Here is a 14,997-nt window from a genome sequence, read left to right as displayed (position 1 = left end):
ATACTGGTGAGTTTGAACTATACATTTAGATAAGCTATGAATTGTTCTCCAAATCATGTTTTAAACTTTTCTGTAAATCACTTTAATTTGGCTACTGTTAGAATTGTTAATTTCCTGTAACTAGAAATCTGGAAAAGGGAAATTTTAGTAGAATGATTAGCAGTCTCTTATATTCTAATGTGTTTGTAAAATACAACCAATGTTTTTCTGATTTGGAGTTTATCCTGAGTTTATTAATGGATAAACTTAAGTATATCATAGTGTACTTAAGATGATTACGTCGTAACATTAGAGCTGTTTTACAAGATGTATGTTATTTGTTCTAAACTGTTTTTTACAGATATCAGAAGCCTAGAAGTTAATAAAACAAGACCAAGATCAGTCACATAGCTCTTAACTGATAGAGCCCAAGCTCCTAGATTTCAGCTGCAGTATTTTTTTATACTATGCTGCTAGTAAATCTGAAAAATTAATCATTAGGTCAGCACTGTCCAGTAAGGTAGCCATATGTGTCTGTATAGCAGTTGAAATGTGTGTTGTTCAAATTGAAATGTGCTATAAGTATGCCCTGTATTTCAAAGACTTAGTATTTAAAAAAAACTAAAGCTTTTATATTGATTACATATTGGGCTAGGAAAATAGGATTAAAATAACTTCTTCCTATATCTTTTTTAAAAAATCTATTTCTTTAGTCATGTGTTAACGTGGCTACTAGAAAGCTTTAAAATTATACTGGGGCACCTGGCTGGCTCAGACAGAACATGCAGCTTTTGATCTTGGGCTCATGAGTTCAAACCCACATTGGGTCTAGAGATTACTTATATTTTAAAATTTTCAGTTTATGTATGTGATTCAACTAGATAACCTGTGTTTGTGCCTGCATCCCTATCCTACTGGAGTAACTATAAACATAAGCTAGTAAAAAAGGAAGAATAATCCAAAACTCAGATCAGTTCCAATATTTTGTCAGTGTTGGCTTCTTAAAGGAGTGTGAAAATTGCTTAAGTGGTTAGATTTAGGAAAAATAAAATAGTGTTCATTAGCTACTTACAGAAAATCCATATTTAGTCCCCAGAAAATATAGAACTTCATTCATATGCACGGAGCTTTTGTTTCATAGTCAGATTCAGAAGGTGCTTTAAATGGGAAATTTTATTTTTTATTTTCAAGTGGAAAACAGAGGATGATACAGAAAGTGGTATGCCAACCATATGCATCTTCTTTACATTTTTGACATATGGACAGGGCTTGAGCCCTCTTGGTTTAGGGTCAAAAGTTACTAGAACTACTGAAGTTCTACCTTGCAGATCAGAGGCAAAATATGCCTACCAGGATTCAAAGTGTGACAGACTTTTTGAACAGGTGCTTTTTCTTTCTCTCTCTCTCTCTCCATGGAACCCAGTTTAGGCGTAAGGAAGGTAGCTCTGAAAACATGGACAACAAAAGCAAGAATCAATTATGATTAAAAAAAAAAAAAAAAAAAAGATGGGACTTTCCTGAATGGCCTTTCAGGGGTAAGATTTAGAAAAGTAGGATCTAGAGCAGGAGAGAAATCATCTGTTCTGAGGTAGAAAAGAGTACATCAAGGAACTGAAAGAATCAGTTTGGCTACGGCAGAGTGAGGACATGAATTCTATGAAGTAAGACATAGGAGGTAGATAGGAATCAGAACCGTGTAGCTTGTGTTAATAAGCAGGGGTGCAGTGGAAAGTCATGCAGGATTATTTACAGAAGTCTTACACAGCAGGCTTATAGATAGACACAGGAAATGTGTATTATTTTCTTTTGTATCTCTTACACTATATGTAAATACAAAAAGGAAATGCTCATTCAACTTAGTCAATTACATACCTTGCTATTCTGAAAGCTATCACAATAGTTGAGAACTTGTTAATTAAACTCGATTATATTTGCCTTATTTTAGATATTCCCTAATGTACCATTAGGGCATTCAGAACTATTATTGTAGGTATAATTTCACTAACCTTGAGAAATCAAATGTGTTATCTGTCATTGTAACCTATCAAATTTTATCACTCCTTAAAATCATTAAAATTTCAGTGTTCAAAAAAAATTATATGCGATTCACATTGCTTGTATCAGACAGCACTGATCTGTAGTATTTAGCAGTGTACAGAATATACATTGTTATATGATGTGAAAATATTGGGGCTCGGGAACAAATGATCAAAGATTCTTGAGGTCTTTGGTGCAAAAAGGTGGGTTTTTTTAAGGACAGAAATAGTTGAGAGGGGGCTCAGGATAGCAGAAGCCTCTGAGGAATGTGGAAGCATGATTTCTTAGGAAAAAGTCATTTACTATTGTCTAGTAAAAACTTGAGTCATGAGACCCTTCAGACATGTATCAGTAGGCCTTATGCTTGGAGGATGATTGCTAACATCTATCTATCTTGGGGGTATAGAGATGAAGTTTCCAAAGAGATTTTTTTCCCCTCTCCCAAATCTTACTTCTCAACCTCCCCCAGCATACACACGAAGTAAAGAAAATATAAATACCCTGGGTGTCTTTTGGCTTTAACCCCAGGGCCTCATCCTGAAGGTCTCCTCTTTGAGCTCAGCAAAGCTGAGTTCCTGGAATCAGAGGAACTCTTCAAAGATAACCTTTCTTTGTAAAAAGAGAAAAGAGTATCTGGGGTTTCCTCTGAAATGTAGATGAACCTTACTTTAGTTCTTTGTGTACTGAAAAGACCCACCTTTCTCACCCATCGTGGCTTTTGTCTTTCCTAGTGTTTCCTGAGGTGGTTGAGGGCGGGGAGGAGAAGGAAGCTGCATCACAGAGGAGGAGTAAGAGAGTTGTGGAAAAATGGTCCAAGACCAGGATTTACTACCATTTATATGCTAATGAAACCAGAAATGGCCTTTTCCCTGTTTGATCTGATTTGAAACTTTGTGACTTTCCTCTGGTAGGTCATTTTACCCCCTGTGTTTTTCTCATTGTTGTTAGCTGTAAAAACTCTTTGAAATTCTCAAAATAGAAGAGGGTTTTCTTTCAAGAGCAGGAGGATAGAGGATAAACTGTGAAACTGCATTCTGTCCACAGTGGGTCTATTGGAGAGGAAAACCTGCCTCCGAAGTAATAGAAGGTAGAAGCAGGGGAGGAAGTAGATAGGTCGAGCTCTGGATTCAGGAAGATAAGGAGGTAGGATTTAGAATAATCCCAGAAGAAGACCCCATCAGTCTGGACTCCCACCTAACTTAAACCTTTGAATGAGGGTCTCAACCTCACATCCACACATCTGTTAAAAGATGCCTTTGTTATAAAAGCTAGGAATCATGACCTATCCAAATATAAAAGTTCTTGTTAAAGGATTCATTTTATTCATGTGATATAAAGGAAGTAGGTAGATGTTATAACCAGTTCAAAAAGTCAAAACAGCACAAATGTATGTAGAAAAAAGGAATACAAATAGAGACAGATGGAGGTTTTGTGGGAGAAGGGGAGTTAATTAAATCACCACCGGTAGGACACAGGACATAATTTGCATATCTATCATACAACTTAAAAAGAAGTAAAATAGCTGAAAGACTAGGAATTAGGCTGAAATCTGTTAACCTGGAAGGGGTGGGGAGGGCATGCTATAGATGTCATTTTCTACTGAAACAAAATTTATTTCTACTCTTTTCTTTATGATTAATAAAATTGTAAAGAAAGATTATGATCACAAAATATTGGGCTAATATATGGCCTGATTATTTATTTAGGTATAGCAAGAATATCTAATTTGCCACTCTAGGAGAGGAAGAATAATTTTCCCTCTAACTTTCTAGGTTCTTGGTTGAGACTCCACCCCTCCCCCATAATGAAAAGATTAACAAACAAGTTTAACAACATTTATACCTCCTAAATCCCCAGGAAAACTGAGTAATTCCAAAATGGCTATTGCCACCAACTTATTATCTGCAGCTAAAAACAAGATTTGGGGGGGTTGGTGCTAGGGAGAGTGAGTCTTGGAGGTTATCAAGTAAAACACCATAAACAAGTGTTTAATTGTTATGCAGATTTAATTCCAAGACATCTCTGGTTGGGAGTTTCCAAAGTTTGAGTCCTCCTCTTCCTAGGACTGAGAGGGAGGCACCTTTACAAATGGAGATTTCCCTTATAAATGTAAATGTCTGTCACAAAAGGCCAATTTCTTCATTTTCAGAGATTTTACTGCTTCTGAAAAATAACAAGCTCAAAAATAATCCTTATGCCAAAAATGCATTTTGGGGGGGTGGCAGTACCACTGCTCTTTACCACATAAGCTTTTATAAATTTGCTTTGCTGAAGTATTTCATAAGGAAGCTCAGATTTGACTTTTCACAGCCAGTAACTTGCCACCAGATTTCTTCTGTGATACCTATTTGGGCAAATTCTTCCTCCCTTTTCAGGGTCCCCAAAATATCTTGGATCCTCAGAATAAGGTTCCTTAGTACCTTGGGGAACTTTGTAAGCCTGGTGCCAGGCCACTTTTCCTAGATGGAGTTTTGTAAGCATTGGCCTCATAAAGTCAACTTTAGTTCTTTAAAAGTGTCTGGTCATATCTAATTATGTGAGCATCATTGTCAAATATGTCAGTGTAAGTAAGGCCTTCACTGCATAACCATTGTTTACACTAATGTTCTAATAAAAAGGAGGACATATTGAACATGTACAAATAACTGCATTACCATGAATTCAACAAGAGTTCCCAAATTCTGTAGGGGTCATGCAAGGAGACTAGTATCATATACGAATAATACAGATTTTAGTTTGCAAAACAGACTCTACTAAGTTGTAGATACATCAGAAGGAAAGGGAAAGGATTTCCTTAAATGTCCAGAAAATAGAACATTTTAGCCCTTATCAGTGCATTCAGCCCTATATGGTTAAATTAATAATCCAGTGAAACAAGAATTATCTGTTGCTCAATTAGAGTTCTGGAAATCTTGACTTACTCCACTAGTCTTGTCTTGTAATTAATAGCCATCAGAAGCCTAAACCCAAGAATAAGAGTCCTTCACAGAGCTCTGAGGCAGTCTCTCTTTGTTAAGACAAAGCACTCAGGCCTGTAACTGATTTCAGAAGCTTTCAGGGAAAGAGTAAAACAAAAAAAATCTATCCATAAATGAGAAAAGACTTAAAATGGCTATAGTTAACATTACTGGTAAATTTCAGAAGTGAAAATATAAGCATTCGTAGCAAGGATAATGCAACTTAAAGTCATACCAAAAATGTTATAGACAAAATATCTGCAAACAATATTAAAGGCTCTTTTCAAAGATCGTGAATGTGTATCTAATTTATAAAAATGGATGAACATATTTACAGAGAAATATAGTAATCCTGAGGCATATATCCTGAATGTACCAAACATTACAGTAAGAATATACCAAAAATATATCAAGAAAATTAAGAGATTCAGTAAGTCTGACGAAGGTCCTAAACATTTGTATATTAATAAAACACCACTGATAAGTGATACGAATTTTCCAATTTACATATACTAGCCTTAGTAAGTAGGAGATCCAAACTAAGGAAGGTGCAAACCAGTTGTTATTGTTTTTTAATGTTTAGTTTTATTTTTGAGAGAGAGCACAAGTGGTGCAGGGGCCAAGAGAGAGGGAGACACAGAATCAGAAGCAGACTCCAGGCTCTGAACTGTCAGCACAGACCCCGACGTGGGGCACGAACTCATCAACTGTGAGATCATGACCTGGGCTGAAGTGGGACACTTAACAGACCAAGCCACCATGAGCCCTCACCCCTAAGTTGTATTTTTAAAGATAACTGAAATTGTATGTGATAACCTCTAATATCAGGCAAAACACTATCAGGGCTCTGATAAATAACACATCATGGACAGTGAGGGCACTGAGAACCTCTACTTAGCATATAGCATAAATTTGTGAAATATTTATTTTAATAATTTACCCATACACATTTAACCTCAGGAGGGTTAAGCATCTCTATTGACTTGATAATTCTTAGAATGCTACTCATCAATAGTAATGTGTCAGATAAACCTAATTATTTCCAGTACCTCTCTTTTCACAAGTTTGAAAGAATACATCTTTGTGATGCTCCAGAGCTCCTCTGGGGCGTCTCAAAGATAGTTTTAGGTGCAAAGATAAAATGAGTATTTTATTTTACATTTAGGCTTTTGAGGAGGCAAAAAAAAAAAAAAAAAAAGTCAGTAGATTAGCACACTTAGGATACAAATAGGACCACGGGTGCCAGACAAATAGTACTTGGCTGCTCATTTCATAGTGATGATAAAACTTACAAACAGGGGCTCCTGGGTGGCTCAGTTGGTTAGAGGTGTCTGACTTCGGCTCAGGTCATAATCTCCCAGCTGGTGGGTTCTAGCCCCTCATCAGTCTCTGTGCACACAGCTTTAAGCCTGGAGCCTGCCTCAGATTCTGTGTCTCCCTCTCTCTCTGCCTCTCCCCACTTATGCTCTCTCTCAAAAATAAAAAAAATATTTAAAAACTTAACACACATAAAAGGTAACGTAACTTGTTAAGAACCTGAGCTCTCAAAGAAGTCATCTCAGGACTTAAAGCATATAAAGTTATTGTGATAAGCCACAGAACCTTTGAAATCTAGGCAGATTAGACAAAAAGATATTGAGGCAGGGAACAGTGAAGTAATGAAACAAGCCCACCCAAACTGAGCAAATTTTGTGAAGATAGTAAACATTTCATAGCTTTTCAGACTTATTTTTTAGACATGTTGTAAGGCAAATAAAAGTTTGTGGGGTTTTGTTTTGTTTTCTTGCCAAATCTTACATAACTTTCTGTATTCATACAGGTTATATCCTTCACCATTTTCTTTTCATTCTGGAACAGTTATTTAATAACTGTAAATATGGGGACAGGACATGGGGACATCATCAAATGTGGGGCAACCCAATCAGGCAGAGGCCAGTGGTGTAAGAGTTTGCCTAAGACAGAACAGAAGATTATTGAATACATTGCAAGGGAGCAGCAGTCAGGACAGCAAAGGAGAGACTGTCTGCTATGAGGTGGTGGTGGGGGCCACAGTTACAGGGCAGAGTGGGGGAATATGGAATTTTCCCTTTTTTGGTAATCTTCAGAACTGTGCCTGGTTGTAATTGGTCAGTTAGGGCCTATGTCTGTTTAGAGGTGGGTCAGTTAGTGAGCCAGTTTGCATTCAGCTCTGTGGTCGCTGTGGGCCATTTTGCCTTGATCAGGTTTCCAGTGTTCAAGTTGGTTGCCTAAAAGCAGCCTCTGTACTAACTGTTCTCTTTTTCCATTACCTTGCATATCAAGTTCTACCACTTTGCCACTATTGCTCCTAGAATTTGATTCATATATATTAATTATATCTTTTAACCAAAGTTACTTTGATTTCATAGATAAAACTGAGATCATTGAAAACTGTTACACACCAATATTTTTGTAAACTAGCAAAACTTAGAAATTCACATAACAACAAGCTACCGAGGCGTCCCTGGAAGTTAATTTTCAGTGTGACCTACTACAAAAACTTAATTACTGTTAAAAATACCAGAATAATGAATCATTTTGGATAAACACAGATTTCTATGTTTTAGGATTGTAAACATTAAGCAGAAGTAATACTAGCTTATTCTATCAGTAAATTTATAGATGTTTAGAAAGAACATCTAAGTAGAATAAAGATCTGTGCTTGTGTTATATTTAACACTATTAAAGAAAACATAGCTGCTTTTTATTAAATCAAAATTACTAAATGTATCTTATTTGCCAAAGATTCCACTGTATATTTTTTAAAATATTTATTGTCTACACCCAATGTGGGGCTCAAACTCAAAACCCAGAGAACGGGAGTTGGCTGCTCTTCCTACTAAGCCAGCCAGGCACCCCACATTCATCTATGTTAGTTTAAGCTTGAATTCTTAAACACTCCTTAGGTCTTTAAGATAACTTTTTTAGGGGCACATGGGTGGGTCAGTTAAGCACCCGACTCTTGATTTCAGCTCAGGTCACAGTCTCACAGTTTGTGAGTTTGAGCCCTGAGATGGGCTTTGTGCTGATGGTGTGGAGCCTGCTTGGAATTCTCTTTTTCTCCCTCTCCTTGTGCTGTGTGTGTGCTCTCTTTCAAATAAATAAACTTAAAAAAAAAAAAACACTTTTTAAAAATCTATCACACTAAGAATTTCCTTATTTTCTAAGAATTTTAGGAATTCTTTTTTTTTTTTCTTTCATGTCTGTTTATTCTTGAGAGAGGGAGAGAGCACATGCGAGTGTGCATGCAAGAGGGGAGGGGCAGAGATGTGGGGACAGATAGAGAATGCGTAGTGGGTTCTTTGCTGATAGGAGAGAGCCTGATGCTGGGCTCGAACTCAGGAACCTTGAGGTATGACCTGAGCCAAAGTCGGAAGCATAACTGACTGAGCCACCCAGATGCCCCTAGACTTGTAGGAATTTTTATATAAGCAGTTCTCTATAAGCCAATCAAAACAGAGCCTCTAAAAGAGATTTTTATAATCTAATTCATTAATATCATGTAGAGGTAGAAAAACATTACCCACACATATGTAAAGGCCCTTCTGAATTAATAGACATGCAGACAAACTAATAGTCACAGAGAGCTTATAACTTTAGTTCTAAAATTACAGTCGTGGTTTAACAGTCAACGGAATTACGAAATTCACTAGTCCATACTAAAGAGCTGTTCTCTAATAAGTGACTACAAATTCTTCATTTGTTTGAGTCACATAAACCTCAAAGACCAACAAACCAAATTTTCAGTTTTTCTCCCCCTATTTAAAATGAGAATAGAGGAGGATTTAGGTGGCTCAATTAAGCTTTCAACTCTTGATTTTGGCTCTGGTCATGCTCTCCTGGTTCTTGAGTTCAAGCCCCACATTGGTCTCTGTGCTGACCGAGTGGGGCCTGCTCAGGATTCTCTATCTCCTCTCTGTCCCTCCCCCTTATGCTTGCAAACTCATAAACAAAATGAGAATAGATATCTACAACCATTAATTCACTTAAGGGAGTCATCAAATAATTAGACCATAAAACCAAACATAGTAGAGAGCAAAGTTAAAATCAGAAAAATGGACAGTCAGCAAAATTCTCTTATATTTACCAAGAAAAGACATACCTGGGTTTAAAATAAGGCACACCACTTCTGGTGCTTTGGTTGGTGGATCTATTATTAGGTGTCTCAAAGGGGCTTCCATAATTATTAAAAGAATATTTCCTGAAAAGATAAAAACGTGACTCTAATATAGATATAAATGAACATTTTTAATAGAATTTATCTTTCTCATGAAATAAGGGAGCCAGGCAGATGTTGTAACCAATTCAAAGGAAAAATCAGTATGGCACAAATTTAAAGGAAATTTGAGACGAATTAGAAATGGAGACAAACTTTTTTTTTCCGGGGGTGGGGGGGTGGGGTGGGGAGGAGTCACCAGACAGAATTTATGTATCTATTACAGTTGGCTCTCGTTATTTGTGATAATTACCATCTATAAAGTCCTCACAAACACATTAGCAAATACGGAAATAATGCTCCTAGTAAAATACAAAGTTAGATTCCTGCAAGCCCCCGATCACACTCTTTTGTTAACCAGTCAATACATAACCTTCTTAAAATGTGATTCCATTCAAATTTTAGAAACACCTAATTTAATGTATATTGTTGATTTCATGAACATTGAACTCATAACTAGCAGTGCTGTAACTTAAGCCTGAATGAAGTTTACCTGATACACATATTGATCTATCAGAACCTTCTTGTTGCTGGGAACACTAGAAAGCACTGAAGCATATATTGTGGAGCCATTAAAAAAATTTTTTTAATGTTTTTATTTATTTCTGCGAGAGACACACAGAGAGAGAGAGAGCAAGCTTGTGATCAGGGGAGGGTCAGAGAGGGATGGAGACACAGAATCAGAAACAGGCTCTAGGCTCTGAGCTGGCTGTCAGCCCAGAGCCCAATGCAGGGCTCGAACCCAGGAACAGTGAGATCATGATATGAGTGGAAGTCAGACACTTAACCGACTGAGCCACCCAGGCGCCCCTGTGGGGCCATTTTAAACAGCAAAATTCTCAACAAGGAGAAAAATGCAAAAATTGTGGTTGTAAATAGAATACAAAAAAGACCCTTGTTTACATTATGAGATCTGAAACAAGAAGGCACAGAAGAACATTACCTTTCTTGACCTCAGCTGGAAACATGTATGTTAGGTGAGTCAAATTTTCAAGGCTCTGTGCATGTCACTAATTACTATGGAAGGCATCATGAATATTGTTGGGATTACAAGTAAATTTTAGTGAGTAGGCAAATTCACAAATACAGAATCCACAAATTATGAGCATTGTTTGTACCTACATTTTACAGGGTTTCAAAATGAAGACCATGATCAGGGCTGAGATCTGGTATGCTATAGATACTACATAATTTTCTAGTGAAGCCCCCAGTTTTTTCTACATAACTCTTTCTTCTCAGTTCCCAGTCCTAGGTACTGGCTGCCTTGTAGGCAGGGAAATGTTCAGCTGGACTCCTGACGCGTTGAGGCTCCTGAGAGACAAAAAGAGACGTGTTAGAGGGGATGGGGGAGAGATAGATTTCCTCTTGGAGGTCTGAAATAATTTTTCTCTTGGAGATCGTGTTATATATGCATGGTGGCTTATTGAGGGGCCTAGTGTACTATGGGTTAAATGAGACTTGGAAATCCCTCTGCACAGACCACACCCAGACCAATTACATTAATATCTCAGTGATTTTTGGACATTTACCACTGTTATATAGTTCCTTTCTCTAGAAAAAATATGTTCTCAATTTCTAATGACTGATTTTCACATGTACTTTTGGAACACAAACCAGTTTGTTTTGTGGCAAATTCTGAATAATGTGGTTCCAATTACTGCTTTGGAAATAAAAATAATACTGCATAGCATATAGCAACTATATTATTTGAAAAGATAAAATTTAAGGGGGCCATTGACTATCACATCAAAGGTGGGATTTTATTTTGAGGTGTTGCAGCTGTGGCAGGTGTAGGGTGTTACTGATCTAATAAATATTTCAGGTGCCTCACATTTTTACCTTATTTCCTTGTTTAAATAAGTTCATATAATTTTTGTGGACAGAATTGCTTTGCTAGTGTATCCCAACCTTTGTTATTCTTCTCCATGATATTTTCTAAAAGAAGATCTAAGATACTTTCAAATTAATCTGAACTCCCCCCCCCCCGCCCTTGCCCCCCAGCAATATAAGTTACTAGGGAATTTAAAAGTAGAGGGACTTTTAAAGTGAAGTTCCTCAAAGGCTATCAACTTTAAATTATATTTTAAAAGTTTATGCTTTGCTTTTACTCTGGCATAATATGGGTACATATCCTGGTGAGGAACTTCGAAACCTTCCAAGGATCAACATACCTTGCTTTGGCTTCACAAAGCCTTTGCTATTCTGATCCCATACCTCTGTTAGCAATGACTGCTAGTTATGTCAGTTTGTGCCAAATTATGCTGTGCTTCTTGCTTTATACACAGATGGACAGTAGGAAAAATCATTAAACTGTTTACTTCCGAACTAATGTCAGGGTTTGAGATTAGATTGTTACAGGTGAAAGACATTTTATAGGACTTGAACCAAAGTTATTAGAGGTAACGTATTTCACAAGCAATAAAAGCTCCAATGAAGAGTTTGCATTACTGAACCATAAATAAAATGGTTCTGTAAATAAAACTGAATGGAATTTTTATATCTCATACATAGAATTCACAAGTTAATTGTTGTGGGCTGGTTTTGTTTGGAGGTCTTATGTGGTTGGCTTTTGAGTTTTGGGCCTTGGGCTTTTTTAGGTACATTTAAAAGATTACCCCAAACATTCACATCATAGCAAGTAGAGTTATCTCAACCACAACCTGGAGATCAACAAAATAAATGGGCGTGTTTCCAAAAAAGAAATTAAGCATGAGATATTACAGGTCACATTTTAGGTTTACTAGAGTATTTGCCAGAGGTACCTCTCTGATACTAGGGCTTAAAGATGAAAATATCTTTGTGAAAGCATTCCAGTGTGTGAAACAGCAAAGGGAGTCAGCTTCTCATCATTTAGGTGCTGGTGGTTGGATTTGTGGTTAATCTGCGCCATATGGCTATGCTCCATAGTGGGAAGTGACGGCAGCCTTAGGAGCTTACCCCATCCCTGGGGCAGCTGCTTTGGACTCAGTTGCTTTGATAGTCTTCTGTTGCACAGCTGGGAAGAGTAAGGGGTGGTTTTTAGTGTCCTAATAGAACAACATATTGGGACCACTGTTATAGACTTACCTTGATTTTGTATAAATAAGCATTCTTCAGAGAGTGCAGGTGTTTTCACTTCCATGATCTCATTCAGAAACTCAAGTTTGAGTTCTTTAAAACACCTAGTGTTAAGAAAATTCTTACAGAAATTTAAACGTTTCACAAATAAAATTCCATTCTTAAATTTTTATGTTGTATTTCTTACAAGGTATATTATGTTCTTTTTCTTCTTTCTTTTCAAGAACTGTCAAATAGAAGGTAGAAAAGATGAGCATAATTCATGTATTTTGCCCATTAAGTACAAATGTTTAATGTCTTTTCAAGTGTTGTTATTCTTAGGGTTATTTTTGTCTTTTTAGTGAAGGCTCACTCCTTGCTCCAGTAACCTTCATGTTACCACATTGTTATAATAAATAACTTGGGAAAGGTTGTCATGAAGTATAGTGGAACCAGTAAATTTGTTTATCCAGACATTATAAGGTAAACACTTTGGAGAAGGATGCTTGGAAATGTGGTCAGGCTCTCAACAGAATTCCCCAAAAAAGAGCAAATTCTCATCATAGCATCAGATCTATGTTTTCTCTGTGATGGATAGAAAATCCAAAAGGAGACTTACGTAGATTCTTACTTGAGTTTGTCTCTTGAGTTATCGTTAGATTTCCTCCTACCCTTTCCTTTCACTTAATCAGAGAAACTTAGTTCCTTGTGCATCTTTGAGAACAAAATTATTTCCCCAGAAAAATGTGAGGAAAGAGACTTTTTCCCTTATATACATCCTTACAATCACGGGTGGCTATGGTAGAGCAATAACATAGAGATGGACACTGTTAGCAAATGCTGGTTTCTTCCATGTGTATTTTTGTTTGTTTTCCCAGGGTGTTTTGCCCATCCACATTCCGATCCCTATAATGATACTTCTATTTATTGTTGTTATCACCATCAACAGCAACTATAATCTGGCTCACAGTTTCCAAGAGCCAGGTCACTCCTTAGTTACCAGGAGAAAACCCAAACCAGTTGTCCTTTTATGTGTACAAAATCCCAGTCTTCTCACATTGCAGTGACACTGACAGCATTTTGAGACTTCATGAACAAAACAGATAATAGAGCTATGTCTGCATTCTGATGCAGTAAAAACTTTTTTTCTCCCTGATGTTTGACAGATGAACCATGTAAATGAAAGTAATTATCAGGTATGTGTCCATGTATAATAATGTCTTTATTGGGCAGGAGTGTGTGTTGGGAGGAGCCGGCGGAGGGGGGGGGTGGAGTTGCAGGGAGCATAAGGACTCTGGCCTATCACTTGGCAAGAAGAGATCATGGAGGCCTTGGGTAAGTGACTTACCAACCGTCAGTATAACCAGACATAGAATCTTCACTGGAAGCGTTTTCCTTTCTCCACAACTCGGGTGGGTATGGGGGGACATGTATGAGGGACATAGACTTACTTTCCAGGCATTCCTGAAACAGTCTTTTCAACACATTTCTAAAAATCAAAGGAGAAAAAATTACAAAATCAAAAGGTTGAAAGGAAATGGGTGAAATAGATAAGAATTGCAATTACAAGATGTTTCTAAAGAAAAGGTTTTATTTATGAGGTGGTGAGGTGCATAGTTTTAAAGTCAATCTCTGTGAAAACTCTGGCTTTGCCACTTATCTTTGTGGCTTTAGGCTGCTTATTTATCTTTTCTGTGCTTTATTTTCTTTCCCTCATGATTAAATATAAAATTGGGGTATATATAATGCCAAATTCATAAGACAAGCAACCTATGATCTCAGTTTTAAAACTCTATAAAAATACATTGAAAGCGCACTTAGCACAGGATTTAGAACACCAGGGACACTCCTGCCTCCAGGCCTTTGTACTTGTTCTTTTTGCCTGCAATCTCTTTTCCCAGATCTCCACATGGCTAACTCTGACCTCCTTCAGGTCTTCAGTCACGTGTGTGACCTTCTCAAGGAGGGAGGGCTTCCCGGTCTACCCTCTCTAAAGTGCTTTCTCTTTAGCCTATAATATGTATTTTTAAATCTTAGTTATTACTGTATTGGCATCTGATACACTATGCACTTATTAATTTCCCCTGCTAACTTGAAAGAAGTATGAGAATTTATTCACTGCTTTACCTGTGGTATCTAAACAGTTCCTGAACAGAGTATGCAATCCAGAATATTTATTAAATGAATCACAAATGCTTAGTAAATATTGTTATACCTGCTTTATTTCAAGAGTTTTTTTTTTTTTTAATTTTTAATGTTTTTATTTGAGAGACAGAGTGTGAGCGAGAGGGGGGAGACACAGAATCCCAAGCAGGCTGCAGGCTCTGAGCTGTCAGCCCAGAGCCCAACATGGGGCTTGAACCCACAAACCGTGAGATCATGACCTGAGCTGAAGTCTGATGCTTAACCGACTGAGCCACCCAGGCGCCTCAAAGTTTATTTATTCTTGAGAGAGAGAGTGACAGAGCATGAGCAGGGGAGAGGCAGACACAGAATTCGAAGCAGGCTCCAGGTTCCGAGCTGTCAGCACAGAGCCCAACGTAGGGCTTGAACTCATAAACTGCGAGATCATGACCTGAGCCAAAGTTGGACGCCCAACCAACTGAGCGACCCAGGCGCCCCTCAGAGTACTTTTTTTTTTTTTTTTTTAATTTTTTTTAATGTTTTATTTATTTCTAGGAGAGAGAGAGAGAGAGCGTGAGCAGGGGAGGGTCAGAGAGAGAGGGAGTCACAGACTGAAACAGGCTCCAGGCT

General features: G+C 37.4%; 1 protein-coding gene and 1 long non-coding RNA gene across 2 annotated transcripts in view; one reads left to right on the top strand and one right to left on the bottom strand.

Annotated features, from left to right (window-relative positions):
• Positions 1 to 14,997, top strand: part of NDUFS4 (NADH:ubiquinone oxidoreductase subunit S4) — a 110,634-nt gene that overhangs the window by 93,126 nt on the left and 2,511 nt on the right. The window lies entirely within an intron of this gene.
• LOC120248048 overlaps positions 10,440 to 14,997 on the bottom strand; it is a 95,162-nt gene continuing 90,604 nt past the window's right edge. Inside the window, exons 2-4 of the long non-coding RNA XR_005532480.1 lie at positions 13,592 to 13,732; positions 12,274 to 12,490; positions 10,440 to 10,518 (exon numbers count right to left, since the gene is read on the bottom strand). This is a non-coding gene — a long non-coding RNA (uncharacterized LOC120248048). The remainder of the gene's footprint in view (positions 10,519 to 12,273; positions 12,491 to 13,591; positions 13,733 to 14,997) is intronic.

Source organism: Hyaena hyaena, unplaced genomic scaffold (genome assembly GCF_003009895.1).
Source record: "Hyaena hyaena isolate Hyena2069 unplaced genomic scaffold, ASM300989v1 scaffold_564, whole genome shotgun sequence".
NCBI classification, from domain to species: Eukaryota; Metazoa; Chordata; class Mammalia; order Carnivora; family Hyaenidae; genus Hyaena; species Hyaena hyaena.
This window is presented reverse-complemented; position numbering and strand designations above follow the sequence as displayed.